This window comes from Apis dorsata, unplaced genomic scaffold, assembly GCF_000469605.1.
Source record: "Apis dorsata unplaced genomic scaffold, Apis dorsata 1.3 scaffold_486, whole genome shotgun sequence".
In the NCBI taxonomy this organism is placed as follows: domain Eukaryota; kingdom Metazoa; phylum Arthropoda; class Insecta; order Hymenoptera; family Apidae; genus Apis; species Apis dorsata.
The window spans coordinates 734,398-740,492 of record NW_006263721.1 but is presented as its reverse complement, the minus strand read 5'-3'; the positions used below and the strand labels follow the sequence as shown (position 1 = coordinate 740,492).

Below are 6,095 nucleotides of genomic sequence, written 5' to 3'. Positions count from 1 at the left end.
CCGTGCCGGCGCAAACATGGCCGCCACCAGCGTCGTCGTCGACGACGACACCGACCACGAGGATGCGACGACTACTAACTCCGCTCATGTACCCCTGAACTTCTTCTTCTTCTTTTTTTTCTCTTTTTCTTTTTCTTTTTCTTTTTCTTCTCGTCGATCAACGTCGCAAACGTTACACGCGAGGACACGTGGCAGATCGAGCCAACGAAACGATTTTCTTTACATTCCCGTTTTATTCGTAATCAACGTGACGATTTCAACCGATTACGGGGGATGTGGCGATATTCGCGGACCCAGCTTCACCCCTGGCCCAAAATTAAAGTATAACCGAGTAACTTGGTTGGTGCGCATGTTCGTGTTTCAGGATGGTTCGTAAGATCGATAGGGAAGACGGTGGTTTCGTGACCGACCGGCTTCAGGGGCTGGTTTCGATTTTAGGGTAAAGTCGATTTACCACGGCTATTGTTCCCAACAAATATAACACGTTCCGAAGTGTTACGAAGTTTTACGCTTCGCTCTAACACGTATGATTTCCCGCTGATTCGACAACTATATCGATCGATATATTTATTGTAAATTACAGGGCAGGGGGTCTATTTCGAGTAAATGGCGATCGTTTAAATTATAATTATATAGTAAAATATAGGATAAAAATTATTAATTTTCTTACTTCGTTACAACTTTAACGAAAAAGAAAATAATTTCGAAATTTATTTATTTATTGGCACAATTAAATTATAAAGATAATTATCGTTCATGCCTTAGTATTGGTCATATTGCGAACAATAGAGATCCGATCATCGTTGATCGTCAATAAAATTGAATATTGAATGATTACGAGAATAGAAAAAATTTATAGAAAACCACAATGATATCGTGTAAACAAAAAGAGCTGCATATTTTGAACATGTTGTTTCATAATTATTAACATATTCATCTAAGGATATTACATATATATTTCTTTGTAAGGATTTTCAATCAAATTACACAGATCTTTGAAATTTTTCTAATCATCGTTACACGAAACGATAGAATTTGAAATATAAGATACATTCGCATCTTGCTGAAAAAGATTATCGCTAAAAACCATCGTTCATATATATACGCTTTTGTTTAAAGAGTTGCATTAAATTAAACGAAGTATAAGTTGATGATAATTGAACGTGAAAATTTCTCGATGTCGATGCACGAGCTGGTTCTCATTATCGATCACATTAAAATCGCATAGCTCTCCCCGTTAACGGGGACACGGCCGTTATTTCGACGATTAAACGTGAGACGTTCTACGCTATCGAGAGCGTGATTCTATACGAATAATTAGCGATTCTTTCGGATAACGATAAGAAAGGACGAGAGAGGAAAGATTCGGGAGGCTATTTCCGAGGCGTGGAAAATAATACGGCATCTTCGACATCGCGTAGCAATTCCTGCTCGACATACGACGTTCGAATCGCGTGCGAAAGAAGGAAAACGAATTTGTCTTGTCGTTTCGAGCACAGAGACTCGAGGAAATAGATATAATGCCGTGTCGAGAAGACGTAGAAATGATAAAGATAAACATACCTGGGTATCGGTAACTAAGTATCGTACGATAATGTTCATTGATAAGAACTCGAGAACTTATCGTTTCAAAATATTTCTTCTATTTCTATGTATTAGGAATTAAATTTACGATTAACTTGAAAAATAATTTCAATAATTGGTAAAATGGATATCTATCGTTTTACGAAGCAAAATTGACGTGCAATTTAAATTAAATGATGTTAATAAAAATAGATAATATCGGTTTATTATCGAAACGTTTATTTTTAGATAAAATAAAATACGTTTTAAAATGTCATTTAATATAATTTTATTTCTTCTCGATCTTTTTTAAAATCCTAATCATCGGGAATATTCTAAAAATAATACGATTCTTGCGATATAAGAAGAATTTTCGCATATTTTCGAACGATGAACAGAATTTAAATCGGAATGGTAGAAAAAGCGAAATCTCGGTGTTAATTCGCGGCAATAGATGACACGAGACAAAGACAATGTTGTTCGGTTCGTTAAACAAACGCATCCGCGAGACACGCCGCTCGACCAACTATGGGACAAGTTGACTGCGCTTTCTAGCCACCGGAAGTCAGCTGTTATCTCAAGAAGTAAGCTGGCACCGAACGACAAAAACTCGTCGTCGTCTTCGTCCCGTCTTTGACGCGAGGCGACCCACATTTGGCTACCGCACCGTTTCATTGTAATACGTGCGACGCGATTCATAATCGTAATTTTATAACATACGACATATATCAATAAATTGAAAAATCGAAACGTTTTCGTTCTTAAATTAAAATGAAAACAAACGACATCGATATTTCGATGAATAGACCCCCCCATTTATACGAAATTGATGAAAGTCTTTTTTTTCTTTTTCTTAACTTGTGAGATATTCAAGAGTTTATATACATATTTTTATTTATAAAAAAACCGATACCTAATCACAATTGTATATAAATTTCTCCATGTTTTAAATTTAAATACATGTAAATTCGTATACGTTTTAATTTCGTTTCATTCTTATATTTCTGCAAATTGAAATATTTTTGCAATTTATCCAATGTTTGAATAAATTAAATGAGAAAGAAACGAATAGAAGACTCTTGCAACACTTTCGTAATCGAACGTAATGCTTGAAATATCATTTTACATCGATGAATCTTATATCGATCAAAGTATACGAATATTTTGGAATATGAGTAAATATTTCGATCCTTTTTTTCGCATTCCATTGCAGTCGTTGAGTCGAATTTATATCTCGACAGTTTTTTTTCTCAAGGCGACCAAAGGGTAGGAGAATCGAGCGAGACAAGATAAATTCCCATGGGCCCGAAGGCTACCCTTCGATGCTCTCCCTATGACCCTTGATCAGGGTCCATTCGTAGCGAAGGGATCATCGTAGAGCGAGGGTCGAAAAAAGAAGGTTAGGGTTCCGCGCCACCACTTGAAAACTCGCGTGTCTACGACTCGATATACCGGATTCCATGTACGGGACTTTTCATGTATTCGTCTTCACACGGTTCTTCTCTCGCTCTCTCTCTCTCTCTCTCTCTTTCTCTCTCTCTCTCTCTCTCTCTGTTCCGTCAACTTTCGATCGCTACGCGTCACAATTTTTCGCTCTTCTTCGTGAATCGTTTCAAAAGAGAGAACGAATTCCTCGAATGGAAGGAAGAAAAATTTTCATAGAGAGACGACAACGTGTTTCGTTATAAGCATCGATAGGAGGCGCTCGCTTTCTTTCGGGAAAAGTTCTCCCCTGGAAGCCGCAAAAGTAGATCGGCAACAGGCGGAAGCCATCCAACCTTTTAATTCCTCGAACCGTTTACTTAGGTAGTCGAAGGTGAACCGCGAATTTGTAACGAAAATAGGTATTATATGGAGAAAAGCTCGCCGAGTTGTTTGCGAAATAAAGAATATAAAATGTTTATATACGATGTTTTTTTCTTTATATATTTATAAAAATATTTCAAAATTTATAGAGATAGCGAAAATCGCGATAATTTTTCCAGATGCGCACATTGCCACGGGGGATGCGAAAATCTGGGTCCTCGGCCGTTATAATTTAGGGGAACAACCAGGTGGTGCACGTACCTCGTCGAATGCGCAAATCCAAAGAATAGACGGAGAAAAATGAGGATGGAGGAAATGAGAACGAAATGTTTGCGTAGATGCATCTGTCGTACGTAACATCTTTCGTCCAATTTGTGTTACGATACGGGTAATTTAATACGCGGGACAGGTAATTTATCGAATGATTCGCTAATTCGTCGATCTACCATTCGGTAAAATAAAGATGCAAAGATCGAGTGGCGATTTAAGAAAAAAGAAAAAGAAAAAAAAGAAAAGAACGAAGAGAGAACACCGAGCGATTTCCGCTCGATGAATTCCCGATGCATACGTAAATCAAGCCGAAGAGGGAGTGATGACATTCGAGAAAGTTTGTGTATGCTTTCTCGAATGCACGTCCGCGAGAAGCTTTTATAAAATCCGATTAAGGGTGAAGAAGAAATCGAACAATCGCGATCGGCTATAGGCTGTGAAATTCAGCGAGGGAAAAAAACGGAGGAGGAGGAGGAGGAAGGCTGAACCGAGGGAAAAGAGGGACAGAAAAGGGTGATTTCAGCATCGGAGAGGATTAACGAGCCCCGTTCGTTCGTCCAATTGGTTTATGGTTTCACGCTGTTCGGTGACGATAAATAAACGTGGAATCGTAGGAGGCGCCATTTCGAGGACGCGAGAGGCGAGAAAGGATGGAAAGGATAAATCTCTCGTTGGATTGGTCAATGAACGGCAAGGGTAAAAAAGGAAGAGAAACTCTCGGTGGCGCTCGAACCTCTTTCGCTACGGCTTTATTGCCAAGGCCGAGTTTCGATGCCTTCTCGATTCCTTTCCCTAGATTTTCCCCTTCCGAATTCCTCCTCGGGAGGAGAGAAGAACGCATCTGTCCCAGCCGCAAACCGAGCCGAGAAAGGTTGCACAGCTTTAAATCTCGAACGTCTAATTCTCTCTTTCCTATCTTAACGGGCCGTGTTAAGTCGTTGTGAACAGTTGTTTGGAAAAGCGTATTGTGTTCGAGTAGGTACATCGGCGAGGTATTGAAATTGCCTCCGGTTGAAATACGAGTTTCGCCAGTAATTCAAAAATCGCATTATTACCAACGAAATTTTTTTTTCCAGTATCTCGCAAACTCGTACAATCTCACGTCCCGATGTTTATCCAACGAGTTTCTCTATTTTCTTAACAGGTGTATTTACGTTCAAATTTTTACCTGACCTATACCTGCAGTCCAATCACGATTATCGCTCGTCTTAAATACGGAAATACGGAGGTATTGTTACCCCTCGGCAAAGATTCGTCGGCAAAAATTCGTGGTTAGACACCTACGATCGCCGCACGCAATGAGGCGTAATCGATGCGATTAGATATCGATATCCCGATATTCGATACCTTGAGAGAAACGAGACAAAATTGTCGTATAATTATTCTTCGATAAACTGGGAGCGAATAACTGGGAAGGACGGCGACTTCGGTCGTTTTTCGAGCAAAAACTTGGAAAGGAAAAAGACGCGCGTGTATTCGATCGAATGGGACAAGTTCTCTATTCGCGACACCTGGTACCGCTTTATAATCGTTATACGGTTACGCCGATCGATCACGATATTTTTTTCACTCGAAATCTCGAAAACCAGTTTCTCGTCCAGTTGATCAACTTTTATAACGCGTCATCCGCAAATTCAAAATTAATCAGGTAAACGCCATTCACCGTATACGGTGGAAATACGCAATAACACGCGTCGATCTCGCGTAGTAACTCGATGAACGACGTTCAATTCTGCCAGCGGTGGATCGATGTAACATGGCTCGTACAGGGGCTAGAAGTGAAAAGTGGGTTCGCGTCTCATCCTCTCGTCGAATCTCGCGATAATTTATAAAAATAGATTTTTGCGACTCGATTCATCCTCTCAAGTATGGAAATGGATTTCGTCTTTATTCGAATTAAACTTTTTCCCTATGGTTATGGCCGAATAAAACGCCGAAATCCGCCGCGACAACGTTCGAGAAAAAACTCTCTCTCTTTCTCTCTCTTTCTTTCTTTCTTTCTCTCCCAGTCTCTTCTTTCCGACGAGTAGTCGATAAATCGATGCGAACACTTGGACGGATACGCGTCGTGTTCTGGATACACATCTACCCATCAACCGAAAACTTTACACTTTACGCGAACACGACGCGTTTTTCTCATTCGATTGGCCACGAGGCGCACGCGATTTGCGGACGACCAGTTTTCACTTGGGAAACGTAGTTACACGAAACGGAAGAGGAGGAAGAAAAAATAAAGTATCGTGATATACGCATACACACGTTCTACCATGTCTGTTCTACACCATGTTCGACGTTTCGAGGGGGCCAGAGACGAGGGAAAAGAGGAGACGAAGAGAAAGACGAAGGAGGAGGAGAAGAAGAAGAAGAGTCTGGTAGCAGGATCTCCGTGGCATGAAGGGACTCTAGAGAGAAGGAATGTTGTTGTTGTGCCGGGAGGCGGTTGCACGAGGGAAGCG

The 6,095-nt window shown here is 40.4% G+C and overlaps 1 protein-coding gene across 16 annotated transcripts in view; it reads right to left on the bottom strand.

Moving 5' to 3' along the window:
* Positions 1-6,095, bottom strand: part of LOC102671224 (serine/threonine-protein phosphatase 4 regulatory subunit 1-like) — a 111,361-nt gene that overhangs the window by 15,998 nt on the left and 89,268 nt on the right. Inside the window, exon 1 of one of the 16 annotated variants that reach the window (XM_031512625.1) lies at positions 2,315-2,321. The exons of the other annotated variants lie outside the window; for them this stretch is intronic. The gene's annotated coding sequence lies outside the window, so the exon portion shown is untranslated. Of the gene's footprint in view, positions 1-2,314; positions 2,322-6,095 lie in introns of those variants that run through there. 16 annotated transcript variants of the gene reach the window in all.